Raw genomic sequence first — 22029 nt, 5'->3', positions numbered from 1 at the left:
GGAAAACAAAAATACTCTTACACTATTCAGTACTGAGTGTAACAGGAGTTCCCTGAAGGGAAAGTCCTTGTGAGAGAGAATGCTCTGAGGGAGTGTGTGAAAATGCAGATTCCTGGGCCCTAACCTCAGAGAGTTGTGAGTGGTACTCAAGTCTCTTCATTTTAACAATCTCAAGGTAGGGGTCCCTTGACCATTATATGAGAAATGTTACCTTAGATAGGGAAAAAACTTTGCTGAAAAACATTAAGTCAACACCCTAGATAAATTGTGGTTTATGGTTTATAAACCAGTAACTTAATTGTGGATGTTGGTATGTGAAATTATTGGGATGGTTGGTAGTAGGACTACTACATGGCTCTGAAATTAGCAACAGTTCACTCTGAGGACAGGTTGGGAAAGTGCATAGCTCTGAGTGGCTACCAATATTTTGCCTCCTTCTGGCTTTATATGCTGCTCTGACTACTGTTGTCTGTTTCTTAACTGGAATCATCAATTTGTACTGCTGTTGATATTCCCATTGAGGAGAGGTCCATCTCTCTCTAGAGCATCCAGTTCTTCTGGTCCGAGCTTCATGTTTCAGACAAGGAGCTCATCAAATTCCAAGTTCACCAACTTCCCGGCTTGCTCTCTGCCCTGTCTTGTTTGCAGTGTCTCTGCTTTCATGTAGGCCTGTGTAGAGATACAACCAAGCTTGAGGATGGAAGGATTGCTGTGAGATACTCTGAGATGACTCTCTTTGGAGACTCCTTGAGACAGTTTTGTGCTGCTGAGCAGTGGGAGATTTTAATCATGATACTCAGCATTACAAAGAGGATTCTCCTTGTAGCTGGAGTCTGGAAAACATTTCACCATTTTTAAACGGTCTCAGTTACATCTTGCCTTTTGGTTCTTTCAATGTATGAGAAGTAGGCTTCTGCTTACAGAAGTTTTATAATTTGTAATTACAGTTTACAACACTGGGTTCTGTTTAACACCGAACATATTTGGAACAAAATTGACCAGTCTGTCTGATAGTGTATAGGCACATAACCACAGCACAACCGAGTAACAGGGTTATTGTGTGTCCTTCCCTACATCTCCACCCTGCCTAGAACAGCCTAAACCAGATGGTCCTCAACCTTTATTCATCACAATCACTCTATGAAGAATTTGGAGGGGAAAGGGTTGCTTCTAAAATACAGATTCCTCTTCCCACCTTCAGTGGGCTTGTGCTAAGGGTTTAGGAAGCTAAAAAATTAAACAAACACCCCAAATATTGGTGATTCTGATGACCACAGTTGGTGAAATATTATCTAGCTCTCAGAGCTTTCAGGTTTACATGGTTCTTGGGCATGACATGCACTTCCAGGTCTCGAGGCCTTTATTCAGTTTGGTTCTGCTGAAATGCCTTTCCTAGCTTTGTCTAAGGATGGGAATTGAAATGTCAGCTCATCCTTTGAAGCCCAGCATAAATGTCTTTTCTCCTGCACCTTTCTCACAAACTCTCTCTTCTTTACCACTGTACTTTGCTCTTCATCTGTGCCCTTATTGCATTTTCTAAATAACACAAATGTTATACATAAGTAGTTATTAATACACTTGCTTTTCTAAAGTGTGAGCTTCTGGAAGTCAGGGGCTGTGCCATCCTTGTTTCTTCAGTGCTCAGCATTGTATCTCACACGCTGTATTAGTCTGTTTTCATGCTGCTGATAAAGACATACCCGAGACTGGACAATTTACAAAAGAAAGAGGTTTATTGAACTTACAGTTCCACAGGACTGGGGAGGCCTCAAAATCATGGTGGAAGGTAAAGAGGAGCAAGTCACATCTTACGTGGATGGCAGCAGGCAACAAAAGAGAGCTTGTGCAGGGAAACTCCCATTTTTAAAACCATCAGATCTCATGAAACTCATTCACTATCATAAGAACAGCGCAGGAAAGACCTCTCCTCATAATTCAATTCAATATGAGATTTGGGTGGGGACAAGGCCAAACCGTATCACAAGTTTTAGGTACTTTTTTTTTTTTTTTTTTTTTTTTTTGAGACAGGATCTCACTCTGTCACCCAGGCTGGAGTACAGTGTTGCAATCTCCACTCACTGCAACCTCTCCTTCTGAGTTCAAATGATTGATTCTCATACCTCAGCCTCTTGAGTCACTGGGATTACAGGCATGTGACACCATGCCTGGCTAATTTTTGTATTTTTAGTAGAGATGGGGTTTCACCATGTTGGCCAGGCTGGTCTTGAATTCCTGATCTCAAGTGATCCACTTGCCTCAGCCTCCCAAAGTGCTGGGATTACAGGTGTGAGCCACTGTGCCTGGCCTTAGGTACTTTAAAAATACTTTGATTCTAATAAACTGGTACAGACACAGCTAAGCTGTGTAACACATCTGAACAAACTAATACACAGGTAGCAGTTGTTTTCTTCAAAATGTTGTAAAGTAGCACTTTGATCTTTAGTGTCCTCTTTAGTATCTCAACAGTATAAAGGCACAGCGTGAGATGAAATCTTAGCGTTTTAATCAGGAGGCCCTATACTTGTGTGGATCACTCTTTCCAATGTGGTCGCCTTTTCCAGAATCAGACTGTAGAATCACTGTTCACTCTATTGCGTGTGTTGCCTTGTGAGAGAGCGATTGCTTCTGGGGGTGAACAATAAAGAAAACCAGAGGCAGAAGAGAAGAATCTTAGCGGCAAAAGCTGGGATCCAATTTCCTCACCAGGACAGCTTCTTTTCATCTCTAGTGAGGAGGTCATTTCTACCTTATTCTTTGTCTGTTTCAAGCTTTCTCAGAAGCAGCGGCTCCATGGGAACAGGCATTTGCTGTCACACGTCAGGTATTTAGGCGTCTATTAAGGAAAGATGAAAAGAATATTAGATGTGGCAGGGAAGAGGAGAGGCAGTGGAGAAGAGTGCAGAGGACAGGATTTGGACTGTGGATGGGTATCTTGCTAGTGGGAGTAATGTGTGGCTGGAGGGGGATGTAGTGGCATCTATTGTCAATCCCCTTAAGATTCAATTACCAAAGGACCTACAGCTGTCCTTCCTGTACTCCAATCAGCTGCAAAGAATCCAGAGGGAGGAGCACCAAGCAGAGAGCTTCAAGAGCCTGAAAGTAATGCAGCTTTGAAAAATTTCAGTTAAGTCTAGTCTGCTTTCCTCCAGTATCTCCCAAAGTGTCTGAAACTCAGCTTGATTTCAGCCCAGAATCAAAATGTCCCAGAATCTCTCCTCCAGGAAATATTTTAAAAAGATGTTTGTATCTATTACATTTCCTCTTCACGACCATGCTGTGAAGGAGACAGGCACAATAAGAAGTCTCAGTTTTGGAGATGAAAAACCTACAGTCCAGTAATTTCCTTAGGTACTTCAATTAATGACAGAGCTATGGCTGAGTGAGGAGTAATCGCTCGTTTTCCAGCCATGCTGAGGTACAGGTTTGGGTGTAGGGAGGTGAAGGACTATTTTTTCCCTCCCAGACAGAAAGCATGAAAGAATAATAAAACTAAGAAACAAAATATCCAGCTCAGTCATTTCTAAGAGCAGAGTCCAATACTCAATGGACTGTTGATGGCAGATGTGTGAACACTAAAATCAGAAAAGGGGACTTTAATCTGGAGGTAATGACAAACTCAGTGTGGGAAGAATCAATAGATTATTATGTGAGTCACTGAGCATTTTTATGAGCAGCAGCCTTTCACAGAAAGCAGCTTATTGCCATAATATGGCAAGATAAAGAGGGCTTCTTTTTCTTCAGATCATGGGAATTAAAGCTATTACAATTTGGGCAGAAATTACTTTTAAAAGCATTTGTTTATCACCTATCTCCCAGCTACTGAGTGCTGAAAACAAAGGCAAGCATTCTCTTCCAAGTCTCTGAGTGCAGGCTATCCAGTACCAGTTATTATTTCTTCAAGCCTCTGAGTGCAGGCTATCCAGTACCAGTTATTATTTCTTCAAACCTCTGATGAGAATCACTATTAGACCACCAGTTTCTGGATGATTTAGGGGTTGGAGGATTTAAAGTCCTAACCTCCAAACACATTGATCATTTTCTGTTTTTAATCAGTACATATGTCTGAGAGCCTGAACTACATTAGATCATATTATCTCTTTTGATGGAACTAAATGGGTGTGTTGGGGCTAATGGGCAAGTTTTTCTTCCCCTTCTGAAGGTTCACTGAAAAATCAACTCATGAAAGGTAGATTAATTGGAGAAAAGGCATACAACTTTTTCTAATGTGTACATGGTAGACTTCAGAATAAACACCCAAATATACAAGGGAAATTGTCCATTTTTATGCTTAAGGTTCACCAAAGTAAGTACAGCCATGTAGAAATATGGTGGAACAAAAAGGGTATGATCTAATGCTAATAGACTGAGTGGGGAGACACAGCAAGGCCTGTCTGTCTAGATTCTTCTCGTTCTCTCTGAGCAGCATTCCTTCCTTCTGGGTGTGTGGCAAATCCTCGTCTGGAATAAGGGTCATATGACCTACAGTCAAAGAAGGTAGATCAGATAATTTGTTTATGGCCAGTTTTCATACAGAAAGGTGGAGGAAAAGTTAGAGTGATATGTTTAGGTTTTATGGTTGGCTTTGGGGAAAAGGGGTTGCAATTTCCATAACATACCTTGGGGAACAGGGATTCTAGTTTCTATATCTAGCCTCATGGAAGAATGAGAATGAGAGGCTGGAGGACAGGAGAAGGTCAGAGAGAAATTTAGACTGCTTCTGAGGCCTTTTTTTTTTTTTTTTGGTATTGTTTTCTGAGTCCCGACAGGAACATAGGAGTACCAGAGTGATGATATTCTCTTTAGACTTCTGAGACACTCTTCAACATTATTTTATGACGAAAGTCCATGAAAATGACATAGATATGTGAATAATGTAGCTGAAAGTGACATAATAACTAATTGGCATCTAAAAAGGCCTAGATTAATAACAGTGCTATTGCCTATTATCTTTCTCCTTTTAAAAGATGACTTCATTGAGGTATATTTTACTTATCATATAATTCACTCACATCAAGTGTACAATTCAATGATTTCTTAGTACATTTTTGAAGTGGGGGCAACCATCACCACAAATTAGTTTTAGAACATTTCCATCACCCCAATAGGACGCCTCATGTCCATTTTATGGGTTAATTCCCACCCCTACTCCACACCAGGCAACAACTAATCTACTTTCTGTCTCTATAGATTTGCCTTTTTTGGACATTTTATATAATTGAATCAAACAACAAGAGGTTTCTTGTGTCTAGCATCTTTTGCCTAGCGTGTTTTTGAATTTTACCAATGCTGTAGGATGTGTCAGTAGTTTGTTCCTTTTTGTTGTTAAATAGCATTCCACTGTATGGATATACACATTTTGTCCATCCATTTACCAGCTGGTGGTTCTTTAGGTTGTTTCCAAGTTTTGACTGTTATGAATAATGCTGCTAAAAACAGTGGTGTGCAAGTCTCCATGGATATGCTTCCATTCCTCTTGGGTATATACTAGGAGTGGATTTTTTTTTCTTGGGTTACTCTCACTTCCCTTACCATGGAATTTCTTTAACATGATGACGCAAGTCAATCTATGTATCATCTGACTCTTCCATTGGAAAGTCAAAGTGAAAAGGGACGATAAATCAGGCAGTCAAGGGATATTTGGAGGCTGAAATCTCCCAAGTTGGTAGAAAACAATTTTCCCTGAGAAAACCCGTAGCAGGAAATGGGTAAAAGCACATGACATCAACCAATGCAGAGAAAGAGAAGTTTAAATACTCTAGTTTACATTTTCTCCTATCCTTCAATCTCCTGCCACTGTATGCTTTTGGCCAAATATGGCTGGAAGCCAGTTGGCAAAGGCATCTGGAAAAGAGAGCAGGGCAGAAGAAGGGCAGAGAGAAAGATAATAGAGCAAACAGGTAAAGGGCCATCTGTGCCTGCTTACTCACCTAATTCACAGTCGTCAGTGTGTGTGTGTGTGTGTGTGTGTGTGTGTGTGTGTACACCATGGGCCTTCTGTCCTCCCAAATAGGGCCAATACAAATTCGTGTAAGTTTTCTGTGCCTCGAATAAGATGCTAGTGCCAGAAGGGATGTTATCAACCATCCAGGCCTACGGTTTTTGAAGTCCCATAGGAGAACTGCTGAGCAGTAATCAAAACAGTGCTGCTTTTTTCTGCTTTACATGTTAAAGCTTCTAAGTAAAATTCACATTGGGTAAAGTCCATGGATTTAAAAAGGTAGATGTTCACTGGTTAGTCCAGCTCTGCCTTTGACAAGTGGAGAAAATGAAGAATGAAGAATTTAGCGACATTTTCGAGATGCTGCTGAGCTTCCTCCCACAGCTAAAAAATATTTGCTGAGAACAGAGCCAAGACTCAGGTTGCCAGGGGTCTGTGCACTCACCACCAACCTCTACACTAAAACCCTCAATCTCTAGTGTTATCTAAGAATTATCAGAAGAATTTTAAATACGGTTGTAGGTGCCTTCCCTCCCCATATCAGAATATCCAGGGTCAGGGCCCAGATATACATTATGTTTTTTAAAGTTACACAGGCTTTTAGGTACAACCCCTAGAACAACTGCTCTAGGGAGTCACCAAGACTCCTCCATCAAGAGTAAATTCAATTACAATCATCCCAACTTACATTTGTATAGTACTCTCCCATTTATTATTTAACTTAAGCATTGCAGAACCCTAGGAGGTAGATGGCAAAAAGAACTAACACTTACTCAAAGTCAAACAGCAGGAAATGAGCCCCAGTATTAGAATACTGGGCTTCTGACATACAGTCTTGTGTTCATTCTTATCACTGCATGTTAACTTTCTCTACTCCAGTTATTATGATAGGAACATGGCATTTTAGAACAATTTCTGATAAGGGAACCATATACAATCCCTGTTTCCGTAAGCATTATGAATATCATGAAAGCAGTAGGAAAGAAGTATTTCTTCAGTTGCATGCACATCTGTAATTTACAAGAAAACCACCCACTCCAAAAATCAAGTGATTTCAGGAAGTCCACAGCATTTGCATCTCATGTACTAGGAAAAAAGTATCTCTTCAGTGTCACACATAGCTCACTATGTTCTTCCCCTCATGCTCTAGCCACAGTGGACTTTCTTCTGGCCTTCTACCTGTGCATATATGTGGTTCCCCTCCCACTTCATCTCAGTGAAGTCTGTGGGTAGAAGCCACCATTCTCTTTGTGTTATAGTGTGCACTTCACCAGCCACTTCAACATTGGAAATTATCCATCACCCCCTTCATGCTTGGTCTGTGATGTAAAGCAGGAGCCTGGGTATTCTGAAAATGTTACTGATTTCATTTCTGGTGGATAAACTTCTTATTTTTACTACCTCCCTCTCCTTGGCTGGCCTCCCTTCTGGCATCAGCCCATTACCTTTGGGCCAAATGGGGACTCTTCATATTCTCTTCTCTGAGGGTAGTACTTCCCTAGAGGCTCATGGGTCCTGTGCACAGATGGAACCGTGGTGAGTTTATAACATCAGCTTCCTAGAAATGTCAGAATTTATGATCAGTTTCCAAAAGATGACAGCTCTCCTAGTTCAGTTCAGAATTAATTTGACACAAAATTAAACTAACTAGAATTCCCAATTTTCTAAGCATCCTACTTAATCAAGATATTATTATGTATATTATAAGGTAGATGCTCACAGTCATCAATATTTATTTATTTTAAATTAGAAACCAATTACTTATGGATCTCAAATACTGATGTGCATGAGAATCATCTGGGGAACATGTGTAAAGTACAGATTCTTGACTTTTCCATCTAGAGGCTCTAATTCAATAGGCCCTCACCACAGCCTGAGAATTAGCTTTTTCTTAAGCACCCTGGTGACTTTGATTGGGTTAGAACAAGTCCATATCCTGAGAAACACTGGTTTACAAGCTCAGTCTTCTAAATGTTAACTTTTTTTCTTCTTAAAAACCTTTCACATAGGTTCTACCTCAGAGCTATTTAGAACTAGAATCTAGCAAGAGAATAGGAGGTAGGAGGACAGTAGAGTATCTCTGCAGTAGATTCAGAAGATCATCTAGAATTGGGAACCACTGTCTTAAGTTTTATTTTTCCCTAAAATTAAAAATCATTATCAACACATTAGAATTATTTGATTTCAGAACCATGTTTCTCTTAAGTCTGACAAAAAGACTGAAAGGAAAACTGTAGGCTTTTCCTCGTGTAAATGAACATTTTTAAAAGATATTGGGTACCCAAATACAATGTGATATTTTAACATTTTATCCTTAAGTGATAACATTGTATGTTTCATTTAAATTTTTCATATATTGGCTTCTCTCTGACTTGTATTGTCAGACTATTCTACTAGGTTGAAAGTTCCAATTAGGATAAATTCTTATCATTCTATTCAGTCTCTTTGTACCTTCCTTTTCCTGACTCTCTTTTCAATTAGCAAATCGACAGATTAATTTTACCTAATGATACCGTATTTCTCTTGCCCAGGTATCACAACAACAATCTAACAGAAGCTTAAGTATGCTTAAGAAGACAATGAGACCAAATGTTTAAGATCAGAACTTCCCTGGAAGATGCAAAACACACCTTTTCCTCTTTTTGAAATGCTGCGATTTTCTTATCCTCACATAGATCTCTTAGCTGTTCTAAGCACCTCCTCCTACCCTCCCACAGCATATCAGCTGCTAGGTGTATCTTAACTAATTTAAATACCATGTTGAGGCTTGCTGTGCAAGAACTACTCTCTGATTCACAAACATGGTTCCAATACAAACTGTTTTGAAGATGTAGGCTTTGGAATTATAGAATGCTCTGTAAACTCTTCTAAAGTGCATGTAAACCTAGTCAGATTTAAATGGTTTTCCTTTCTCTCCCATTAATTTATTCACCTCACTCTACAAACATCTATGGGGTGCCAGGGGCTATGATGGGCCCTGAGTACAAAGATGAAGAGAGCCCAATATACCCACCAGTCTGGAGGAGCAGAGACAGTAAAACACATTAAACAGACGATTATGGCCATGTTAATTATAACTCAGTGATAAGAAGTACAGTAATAGTTTAGTAATAACTAAATACTAATTACTATTGGTAATAGTAATAACTGAACAAGAAGTTATGGTGAGGCACAGGAAGGAGAAATTGCCTGGAGAAGGATGGTGTTGCGAGAACCTCTCTCCAAGGAGTTACCATTGGAATGGAATCTTGAAAATTAAGTAGTTTGCTAAGTTCATGAGACAGGGGAGTGCAGAAGGAAACAAACGGCTTAACTGAGGAACTGAAATGCATTCAGAACTGCAGAGTGAGGTGTGAAATTATAAAGATAGATCCAGATCATAAACGTGCTTGTAAGGAACATCCCACAAAGCAGTCTCCTGAAGGAGAGATGCAAAGGACTTTTGGAGTCGGCCCTGGGTAGACTATGAGAGAAAGAGAGAGAGAGAGAGAGAGAGAGGGAGAGAGAGAGAATTGTGACAGCTTTCAACGCCTTCCTTCTAGACCAGGTCTCCAAGGCTGCTCTGCTTTCCCCTTCCTACAACTGATTCTTCAGTGATTTCTTTTATCATGTGTCCCCTCCTCTCCATTAGCCTTCTAATTGCTTGAGCTACTTTGAATCAGGTTTTTGGCACTGACACTCTGGTGCACTGACTAATGATGAGGTCCCCATTGACCCCTCTTCTTCCAGAAATGCCCACAGTCCCCTACCCTGGATGGAAAGAGAGGCTCTTCCCGAAGTTCCCATATGTCATAGTAAACCCCTGTCCAAAAATTCCATGCCCAAACAAACATAAAACATAAACACATACACACACACACACAAAGCAAACACCTTTTACTTAAGAAAAAGCAGCGGCTGTTCTTAGAAGTAGACCACTAACAACAAAAAGTAACAGCTGTGGCATGGATAACCCTGATTATTTGCTTAAACTACTATGCCAGTTGCACAATAGAGCAAATGGAACTACAAATGGAACTCCAAACATCAAGCAGACAGGATATAGAGTCACTGCTATTTGTGAGTCTTTTTCATTTTGTCTACCTGTTTGAAGATGGGAGAGACTCAACTTAGAAGGTTAAATTTGTGGTCTTTATTTCCACCACACTAGTAGCATGATCAAATGTGCATTTAAATCAGATTTTTCTGGTTTGCTGCTTGGGAAATCCCTGCGCTATAATTCTTCAAAGTGGGTGTAAAGTGAGTTTATCCAGTGTGTGGTTAGAAGAATTAGAAACCATGCTGATTTCCTAAAACACACACACACACGAATATATATAAAAACATCAAATTAAGGGCAAGTGCATCAGTTATCTAGGGCCAAGACTGACTGCTTAAAAAAGTGCCCCAGAAAAGAATTCAGTTTCTATTCACTTAGAAAGAAATAGGTGGTCTCTGTCAACATGAGGGGCCAGATTGGAAAGCCTTTTGCAAGCCAAGTGCTGAGTTGCTGGACTGAGCTGACTGGAGCCTGGCTGTCTCCAGCCCCGGGCAGATAACACTGGCTTCAGGTTCTAGAGGCATTTCCAGGGCAAACCCCAAAGAGGCTGCATTCCTGTAATCTGGCCTGAGTGTTCTCACAGCACAGAGGGAAATGAGACTATCTCTGACTTGCCAATCTCCATCTGAAAAAGCATACCCCATTGGCAGCAGCCTCTTCTCCCAAGGATTCTGGGAGAAGATCCAGACAGAAGCACTTTATGTGGGGCAAAGGAGGCACCACTTCAGCATCCTATTTCCTCTCCTGGCAGACAGACATTTTTCTATTTGTCTGTTGCAGAAACTAGAACTGGATCGTGTGCCTAGGACATCTAAAAGATGGAAATCAGTGACTGAGGGAAAAAATGCAAAGGTTATGAGGGGGCCAGGAAGAGAGGAGGGAGAGCAGAGAAAACTCTAATTTAGGTACCAATGCAAATCCCATGGGTCTGGCTAATACTGACAAGGAGCCTCTAGTGGGAGGCTGAGATGGGGCCAGCTTGCTCAAGGGACTTCCATTAGCAGAGGAAAGTTTCTGGTTTTGGAATTGTTGGCGTCATCTGCCATATTTGGGGTGAAAATCTTCTGTTTTTACCTAGGGATGAAATGGTTACCATTTAGATGGCAAGAGAACACTAAAACTACTATAGCAACAAAAACCCATTCTTGCTGGTTGGCCATATGAAAGCTCTTTCTCCTCAGTCTCAGACTACTCTTGGATCTCTCACATATCCCCAAACCTGGCCAATATATACCAGCTACGAAGCTTTTATTTGTTAAAAATGACATTGTTACTATTTTCTAACTATATATGCTCCTTGGAGAGAAAAAAATCAAAGAAACATAGAAAAGCACAATATTAAAAGTGAAAACAATCCAAAAGTTCATCAACTGCTATAAACATTTTTGCAAATCATCTTTCCATTCCCCTTCCTTTCCTTTGCTGAATCCTTCCTGCTCCCAAACATTTATTGAACATTTACTTGGTCAGTGTTCCCCAACCTTTTTGCACCAGGGACTGCTTTCATGGAAGGCAAATTTTCCATGGACGGGGGGTGGGAGCGGGAGTTGGGGGATGGTTATCAGGATGATTCAAGCACATTACATTTATTGTGCACTTTATTTCTGTTATTATTACATTGTAATATATGATGACATAATAATACAACTCACCATAATGTAGAATCAGTGGGACCCCTGAGCTGGTTTTCCTGCAACTAGATGATCCCATCTGGGAGTGATGGGAAACAGTGACAGGTCATCAGGCATTAGATTCTCATAAGGAGTGCACAACCTAGATCCCTTGCATGTGTGGTTCACAATAGATTCCTACGATGATCTAATGTCACGGCTGATCTGACAGGAAGTGGAGCTCAGGAGGTAATGTGAGCAATGGGGAATAGCTGTAAATATGGATGAAGCTTTGCTCACTCACCTGCCACTCTCCTCCTCCTGTGGGGTCTGGTTCCTAATGGGCCATGCACCAGTACTGGTCCATTGCCCTGGAGTTGGGGACTCCTGTACTAGTTGACAGGCACTGCAAATTCAAATGTGTATGCAAGAGAGAAAATTGTCTATCCTCATACCTTAGAGCCTGTGTCCTCCACCTCTCTGCGCATAAACACTCACATGCATTATATGCATATATATATGCATATAATTTTTTAAAATGTGTTGGATCAACATATAATTTTACACAGAATTGCTTTAAAATCAGCATGTAGCCTATTTATTTCTCCTTTCAAGAATAGATAATGACCATTTTGAAAATATATATCACCATGTTAATGGCTCCAAAATGAGATCATTCATTGAATGAACATTTTATTAATTCATTTGGCACAAGCACTACACTTTTGTCCAAAAAGGCCATGCCACTTCAAGCAAGCAATAATGGCATATAGAAAATCTTGTATACCACATCGAGTTTACTATTGTCTTTCAACCAAATTTACACTTATTTTGTTTCACATTCATGTTTTGTGTGTTTTCTTATGGAATCAAATGTATCCATCTTTTCTTTCATAGTTTCTTTTTTATGATATTTGGAAAGGCTTTTCCTGTCATAAAATTATTTTAAATGATACTTTCTTCTAACACTCTTAAGTTATTTATATGTATATTCAAACCTTTGATCCATCTGGAATTTAATTTAGTGTATGGATTTACATACGGATACAGATTTATTCTTTTCTAAATATACTCAAAATTATTATTTCAAAGGACTGTTTTTATGCGTAGGCTGCATGCTTCATGGTGTAATTTTGTATTTCTTCCACATGCACACTGATGCTAGAAATTCCACTGCTAGAGACTGGTTTTTCATCCTCCATTGAAATATAAACATCCTATGGAGAGGAAATACCTCAAGGTTTGGCAGTCATCCCTTTGACTCAGTGTAAACTGAGACTTTTCAAGAGAAGTGCAGGACATATGGAATGGTTTTGGAGTGAGGACATGGAAGATACAGTATTTCCGGAGGGGGAAAAAAAAAACACTAAAAAGAGAATTTGGCATAGCTAGAATATGGGAGCAGTGGCAGAAAATGATGGGCGATGGGGCCAAATGAGAAGGCAAAAGCCAGACTCTTGGTAGATCTTATATCTATTTTAAGAGGCCTAGACTTTCTGTAATCTGGGTGGGGGTAAGGAGCCATGGAAATGCTTAAACATGACAAAAACATGGCAGATTTAGGTTAAGGGTAGATCATTCTGATGGCTTTGTAGATCATCTATTTGGAAGCAAAAAAGACGAAACCACTTAGGAGGGTGTGGAAGTTGACAAATTAAGAAATAACAATGAGGCACTGAATAAAGGTTTTGGCAATAATAGATGGCAGTGAGCCAAGAGATTTGAGAAATATTCATGTGGAAAAATTAGTGTGTGAGTGTAAAGAAAGAGGAGGGACAAGGATGATGCCCAGATTTCTAGCTTGTGACCAGGTGGACAGTGGCACCAACTTAATGAAACAGAGCATGCAAAAATGATTAATGAGTGGTTCCCAAGCAAATGCAAATTAAATTTGCACACACACCTGAATGGCTAAAATGCAAAAAGACTTCCTTTAGCAATACCAAGTGTTAGTAAGGATGGAGAAATGGGAACTCACATATGCTGTTGATAGTGTTGATAGCGTGTAAGTTGGCATACACTTTAGAAAAGCATTTGGAAATATCTACTAAGGTCAACTTATGTGTAACCTTGAACCAGCAATTCCATTTTGGCCATATAGCCTCCAGAAATCTGTTCATATCTTTGCTAAAAAACATGTACAATAAATGTATAGCTTCATTATGCTTAATAGCCCTATACTTAACCAAAAAGCCTATCAGTAGTTGACTAAAAATAAATAAATTGTGGTTTGTTAATACAGTAGAATATCATATATTTATGAGATGAACATGCTACAGCTATATACAACAACATGGATGAATCTCATAATATTGTGCTAACGAAGCCAGACACAGAGGGAACATACTATATGATTCCATTTACAGAACATTCAAAATCAAGCAAAACTAATCTATGTTATTAGAAATCAAGATAGTGTCACTTTTAGAATGGGGAAGATAAAAACTAACAGGGGCATTGGGGTGCTACTAGCTACTGGTTATGTCTTAGCTTGATGTGGGGTCTGCTTATACAAGTGTGTGCACTTTCTGGAGATTCATCAAGTCATGCCCTTAAGATTTGTGCTGTCTCTAGCATGTATGTTATATTTGAATAAAAAATCTAATCAATTCTGATATGGTTTTGCTGTATCCCCACTTAAATCTTGAATTGTAGCTCCCATAATTCCCACATGTCATATGAGGGACCTGGTGGGAGGTAATTGAATCATGGGAGTGGGTCTTTCCCATGCTGTTCTCGTGATAGTGAATAAGTCTCATGAGATCTGATGGTTTCATAATGGGGAGTTTCCCTGCACATGCTCTCTCTTGCCTGCCACCATGTAAGACATAACTTTGCTCCTCCTTTGCCTTCCATCATGATTGTAAGGCCTTTCCAGCCACATGGAGCTGTGAATCCATTAAACCTCTTCTTCTTTATAAACTACCCAATTTTGGGTATGTCTTTATTAGCAGCATGAGAACAGACTAATACAATTCCTTATGAAATACAGTGTATGAATGATTAGTTCAGTTTGGGATATGTTGGACATTGAGGTGAACCATCAGACAAATAGATCACTGGGTGCATGTGCCTGATTCTCAGGGCAGGAGTAAAAGGCAGCAGATAAGGAATCTTAGTCACCCTGTGGGAGGAGATTGTGAATGAAAGCAGAGGGCCTTGGATATAACTCTGGAGAATATCAGCACTTAAAGTATGGGCAGAAGAAGAATTCTGAATTTCCGTTTACTCATTTTATTGAAATAAAGCCATCAATACCTGTTTAATAGAATTAAATGTGCGAAAATAAAACAAGTGAATGTGTCTGCCTGTTACTGTGTGTTTTTCCCTTACTCTCCTTCTATATGCATATAAGCTCATGACACTCTCTTTCCTGAAGGCAAATGCAAAAATAAAAATGACAGTGTATACAAAGCCAGAAAATGATATCTAATGGGAATCTGGACTGAAGATGGTTCTCGATTTGAACAATTTACAATTGTTAATGTCAGTAATTCTTGAACTCATATTTACTATATTATGCAAAAGTATCCAATAAATGGACTCACAGATAACCCAGAATCAAACACTCTTCATGAGAGAAAATGGAAAGCCTGATTAGAATAAAGAAAGAAAGAATTGAACTACGCATTGAGAAACTAGATGGATTATCAGTAGGATCTTCCAGGCATCAAGGTGGCACTAGGGTCACACTACTGCTTAACAGGACTTGGAAGACTGAATGAATTCCTGGGCACTACAAAAGGTGATATTATGCCTTGGGATAGATTCATCTATTAAGGACCAGTTAGGTGGGAAATTCTGTGTTTGGAAGTGGAATTGTTAAACCATCTCTCTGAACAGTATACTGTCTGTACTTCATTGAGTTGAGGGGGATGGGAGGGAAGAAATTACAAAAGGTATTTGCTAGTGCATGCTAGAAAATTTAAGCTTATCCACTGATTAGTTAAAATAGACTTTAAACCAAAAACAGTAAAAAAAAAAAAAAAAGACAAAGAAGAGCATTACATAATGATAAAGGGTTAAATTCAGCAAAAATATTTAACTATCCTAAATATGCATGCACCGAACATTGGAACACCCAGATTCATAAAACAAGTACTAGACCCACAAAAAAGACACAGATGTCCACACAATAGTAGTAGGGGAATTCAACACTTTACTAGACAGATTATCAAAGCAGAAAACTAACAAATTCTGGACTTAAATTCAAGATTTGACCAGTTGGACCTAACAGACATCTATAGAACATTCCACTCAACAACCAAAGAAGATATAGTCTTACCAACTGCACATAGAACATACTCTGAGGTTGATGACATGCTTGGCTATAAAGCAAGTCTCCATACGTTCAAAAACATTGAAATTATACCAACCATACTCTCAGACCACAGTGAAAGAAAAATGGAAATCAATACCAAGAGAATCTCCTAAAATCACAAAAATTACATAGAAATTAAACAACTTGCTTCTGAATGACTTTTGCAAATACAATGAAATTGAGGCAGAAATCAAAAAATTCTTTGAGATAAATTAAAACACAGACACAACATACCAAAATCTCTAGGATGCAGCAAAACCAGTGTCAAGGGGAAAGTGCTAAACACTCACATTAAGAAGTTAAAAAGATCTCAAATTAACAATCTAATATCACCCCAGAGGAACTAGAAAAACAATAACAAACTAACCTCAAAGCTAGCAGAAAAGAAATAACTAAAATTAGAGAACTGAATGAAATTGAGACCCAAAAATCTACACAAAGCAGCAACAAAACAAAAAATTTGTTCTTTAAAAAGATTAACCACAATGAGATACCATCTCACACCAGTTAGAATGGCGATCCTTAAAAAGTCAGGAAACAACAGGTGCTGGAGAGGACGTGGAGACATAGGAACACTTTTACACTGTTGGTGGGACTGTAAACTAGTTCAACCATTGTGGAAGACAGTGTGGTGATTCCTCAAGGATCTAGAACTAGAAATACCATTTGACCCAGCCATCCCATTACTGGGTATATACCCAAAGGATTATAAATCATGCTGCTATAAAGACACATGCATAAGTATGCTTATTGAGGCACTATTCACAATAGCAAAGACTTGGAACCAACCCAAATGTCCATCAATGATAGACTGGATTAAGAAAATGTTGCACATATACACCATGGAATACTATGCAGCCACAGAAAAGGATGAGTTAATGTCCTTTGTAGGGACATGAATGAAGCTGGAAACCATCATTCTCAGCAAACTATCGCAAGGACAGAAAACCAAACACCACATGTTCTCACTCATAGGTGGGAACTGAACAATGAGAACACTTGGACACAGGAAGGGGAACATCACACACCAGGGCCTGTCATGGAGTAGGGGGAGGTGGGAGGGATAGCATTAGGAGATATACCTAATGTAAATGATGAGTTAATGGGTGCAGCACACCAACATGTCACATGTATACATATGTAACAAACCTGCACGTTGTGCACATGTACCCTAGAACTTAAAGTATCATTAAAAAATTCATTAAATTTGAAAAAAAAGAAAAGACAAACAAAGTTGATTAATCAATAGCTAGATTAATAAATAAAAAGAGAGAAGATTCAAATAAGCACAATCAGAAACAACAAAGGTGACATTATAACTGATCCCACAGAAATACAAAAGATCCTCAAAGATAATTATGAACACCTCTATGCACACAAACTAGAAAGTCTAGAGGAAATAGATAAAGTTCTGGAAACATACAACCTCCCAAGATTGAATCAGGAAGAAACTGAAACCCTGAACGGACCAATATCAAGTTCCAATATTGAATCAGTAATAAAAAACCCACCGAACAAAAAAGTCCCTGGACCAGATGAACTGACGGCCAAATTCTACCAGGCATACAAAGAAGAGCTGGTATCATCCTGATACCAATATGACAAAGATACAATGAAAAAAGAAAACTAAAAGCTGATATTCTGGATGAATATAGACCCAAAAATCCTCAACAAAATACTTGCAAACCAAATCTAGCAGCACATCAAAAAGTTAATTTACCACAATCAAATAGGCTTTATTCCTGAAATACAAAGTTATTTTAACATACACAGATCAATAAATATGATTCACCAAAGAATCAAAAACAAAAACCATAACATCATCAAAATAGACACAGAAAAAGCTTTTGATAAAATCCAACATCCTTTCATAATAAAAACCCTTAAAAAACTAGCCATCAAAGAAACATACCTCAAAATAGTAAGAGCTATCTATGACAAACCCATTGCCAAAATCATAATGACCAGGCAAAAGATTAAAACATTCTCCTTAAGAGTAGGAACAAGATAAGAATGCCCACTCTCACCACTTCTATTCTAGTACTGGAAGTCCTAGCCAGAGCAATTGGGCAGGAAAAAAATAAAAGGCATCCAAATAGAAAAAGAAGACCTCAAACTATCTCTCTTCACTGACAATATGATTCTAGATCTAGAAAACTCTGAAGACTCCACCAAAAGGCTCCTAGAGGTGATAAATGACTTCAGTAAAGTTTCAGGATACAAAATTCAATGTAGAAAATGAGCTGCATTTCTATACACCAATAACTCAAGCTGAGAGCCAAATCAAGAATGCAAGCCAATTTACAGTAGCCACTAAATAAATAAATAAATACCTAGGAATACATCTAACCAAAGAGGTGAAAGATTTCTACAAGGAAAACTACAAAACACTGGTGAAAGAAATCACAATGGCAAAAAGAAATGGGAAAACAATCCATGTTCATGGATTGGAAGAATCAATATCATTAAAATGGCCATATTGCCCAAAGCAATCTACTGATTCAATGCTATTCCTATCAAACTACCAAAGTCATTTTCACAGAACAAGAAAAAACTATTCTAAAATTCATATGGAACCGAAAAAGAACCAGCATAGCCAAAGCAATCCTAAGCAAAATGAATAAAGCCAGAGATATCCCATTACCTGATTTGAAACTACACTATAAGGCTACAGCAGCCAAAAACAATTTGGTACTGGTACAAAAATAGACACATAGACCAATGGAAAAGAATAGAGAACCCAGAAATAAAGCTGTGCACCTTTAGCCATCTGATCTTTGACAAAGTTGACAAAAATCAACAGTGGGAAATGGACATTCTATTCAACAAATGGTGCTAGGATAACTGGCTATCCATAGGCAGAAGAATGAAATTGAACACTTACCTTTCACCATATACAAAAATTAACTCGAGATGGATTAAAGACTTAAATGTATGACATCAAACTATAAAAATCCTAGAAGTAAACCTAGGAAATATCATTCTGGACACAGGCCTTGGAGTATAATTTATTACTAAGTCTCCAAAAGCAATGCAAAAAAAAAAAACAAAAATGGACAAGAAGGACCTAATTAAACTAAAGAGATTCTGCACAGCAAAAGAAACTATCAACAAAGTAAACAGACAACGTACAGAATGGGAGAAAATATCCACAAACTATGCATCTGACAAAGGTCTACTATCCAGAATCTATAGGGAACTTAAAACAATTCCATAAGCAAAAGACAAATAACCCCATTAAAAAGTGGGCAAAGAGGGCTGGGCACAGTGGCTTATATCTGTAATCCCAGCACTCTGGGAGGCCAAGGCAGGTGGATCACGAGGTCAAGAGGTCGAGACCATCCTGGCCAACATGGTGAAACACCGTCTCTACTAAAAATACAAAAATCAGCTAGGCATGGTGGCACGTGCCTGTAGTTCCAGCTACTCAGGAGGCTGAGGCAGAAGAATCACTTCAATCCAGGAGGCAGAGGCTGCAGTGAATCGAGATCATGCCACTGCACTCCAGCCTGGCAACAGAGTGAGACTCCATCTCAGAAAAAAAAAAAAAAATGTGGGCAAAGGATACGAATGACACATCTCAAAATAAGACAGACAAGTGGCCAAGAAACATTTGAAAAGAGCTCAACATCACTAATCATCTGAGAAATGCAAATCAAAACCACACCGACATACCATCTCACACCAGTCAGAATGTCTGTTATTAAGGAGTCAAAAAGTAATTTGTTGATGGGGCTATGAAGAAAAGGGAATGCTTATACACTGTTGGTGGGAATGTAAATTAGTTCAGAGATGATGGAAAGCAGTTCGCAGATTTCTCAAAGAACTAAAAACAAAACTATCATTTGACTAAGCAATCCCATTAGTGGGTATATATCCAAAGAAAAATAAATCATTCTACCCAAAAGACACATGCACTCGTATATTCATTGCAGTACTATTCACAGCAGCAAAGACATGGAATCAACGTAGGTGCCCATCAACAGCTGGCTGGATTAAGAAAATGTGGTACAAATACACTATGGAGTGCTATTCAGCCATGAAACAGAATGAAAGTATGTCCTTTGTAGCAACATGGGTGCAACTGGAGGTCACTATTCTAAAACAGGAACCGAAAACCAAATATTGCATGTTCTCATTTATAAGTGGGAGCTAAACATTGGGTTCACATGGAGATAAAAACAGAAACAATAGACACTGGGGACTACTAGGTGGGGGGTCAGGAGGGGAGGGCTGAAAAATTACCCATTAGGCACTATGCTTACTATCTGGATGATATTTATTGTACCTCAAACTTCAGCATCATGCAATATACCCATGTAACAAACTTGCACATGTACCCACTGAATCTAAAATAAAAGAGGAAAAAATAAAAGATCAGTTAATTCAGCTCCCATATAGGAAAGATACTATAAAAACAAACAAAAAACTATAATGAATCCAATACTGGTTCATAACACATTCCATTATGAAACCATAAGAAATAATTAATTTCTATGCAGCAGAAATGGTACTCGGTGCTTCTGCCTAAATTTTAAAGATGAGGAAATTGAAGCTCATAGAGTTTAAGTGAGTTACTCACAGTCATACCTGAGTCTGTTTGATCTATTGCCTCTGCAAAAGCTTTGATAAAGCTTTGGGGTCTATGCAATTCTCACACTAAAGGAATATGGTATAGACTAGGTTCTGACTTTCTTATACCAGGTACTATCCTTGCTTAATGTGCCAAACAAATGGTATGGAAGAATCACCTCTGTGGCATAGACTGACCAGGTGTTCACCTAATCTATTTCCTCTTACTCCTGGGAAGGCAGCCAGATTATATTTACCAAGCTCTTTGCAGCGAGTCGTGGTCCTATGGTTTTCAGGGCAATAGAAGATCAGTGGATGTGATGTGTTCTACCTCCAAGCCTAGCCTAAGAGCAACAGGATAGAAGAAAATTAGATCTCTCAATCACTTCTCAGAGGAGAGACATACTGGTGTTAAGAATACCCATTTAGTTTTGACTTGCATGAAAAAAAAATAACTTCCATTTTTTCAAACTACTGAGATTAGGGTATTTATCTGTTATGGCAATCAGAATAATCTTGGAGGCCTTTTCCTTGGTTTCACACTAAGTGGTCCTGTGATTGATATCAACAACTATTAATTAAGGTGGCAGCTGAATCAAGTTCGTGAGGGCTGCCAATGCCTTCCTCAAGACAGGAATCAAATTTTGTAAATTGTTTGTGTGAAAGTCCTTCAAAACTGAAATAGAAATTCAATAATTATAAAGAATACAATTAGGAGCAAGCATGAACATACTCAAATATATGATGAGAAAAATTGACTAACCACGGTTCTTCCCGCAAAAAAAAAAAATCTCATGGTCAAAATATAACACAAGTTGGACATAAATAAGCAACAATGTTGCTAGTTTAGATGCAATTATTGGTAAATAGACACGCATAAACATATACCCAAGATATGTGAAGGAGAGTCACATTAATACAGGAATTTGGGGTGGAGGGGTCCTTTTAAAATATGAGAACCTATTATCCACAGCTAAAATCAGTCATAGGCGTCACCAAAAAAGCAATGTGAAATTAGATTGGATAGCATTAGGTTTTTAGTATAATTGACCCTTCCTTTGCCTGTGACTCCGTGTGAGGAATTGGTGATGGGCAGTGTGACTATGTGTCCCACTTTGCCCAGGTTAGTCCAAGTTTGTGACTACTGTGCCCCCTTTCTTTCTCCAGAGTGCCCCAGTTTGAATGATAAATTATACAAAAATTATATGATTCCCTTGTTTGGTGGCAAACTGTGGGAGCTCAGTACAGACTTCGCTCTCCACTCCCAACTGCTGATGGTCATGTAAGGCTACCAGTATCACAAATACTACCATGAAAGTTTGGTTGATGAAGCAGAAAGCATTTTCCCTCCCTGTCAACTTTATAAGATGGCTATTTGATTACAGTTTGGGATGAGATTGATGCACTGTCACTCCTTCTCCTATGCTCCACTCCCATAAGAGAATAGAAGGGTAACCTTCTCTTAAATGCAGGAGACAAGTTACATTGTTACAAACCCAAAATGGACATAGCAAATAAGTATCCTGTATTATATTTAATCATTACCAGA

The 22029-nt window shown here is 38.8% G+C and overlaps 1 long non-coding RNA gene across 1 annotated transcript; it reads right to left on the bottom strand.

Annotated features, from left to right (window-relative positions):
* Positions 1 to 1711: 1711 nt before the first annotated feature.
* On the bottom strand, positions 1712 to 19518 carry LOC129136113 (uncharacterized). The gene is made up of 3 exons (XR_008537395.2): positions 18793 to 19518; positions 7384 to 7496; positions 1712 to 2833 (listed from the first exon to the last, which is right to left on the bottom strand). It is a non-coding gene; the product is annotated as an uncharacterized LOC129136113 (long non-coding RNA).
* Between the last annotated feature and the right edge of the window lie 2511 nt (positions 19519 to 22029).

The sequence above is a fragment of the Pan troglodytes genome, chromosome 8 (genome assembly GCF_028858775.2).
Source record: "Pan troglodytes isolate AG18354 chromosome 8, NHGRI_mPanTro3-v2.0_pri, whole genome shotgun sequence".
NCBI classification, from domain to species: Eukaryota; Metazoa; Chordata; class Mammalia; order Primates; family Hominidae; genus Pan; species Pan troglodytes.
This window is presented reverse-complemented; position numbering and strand designations above follow the sequence as displayed.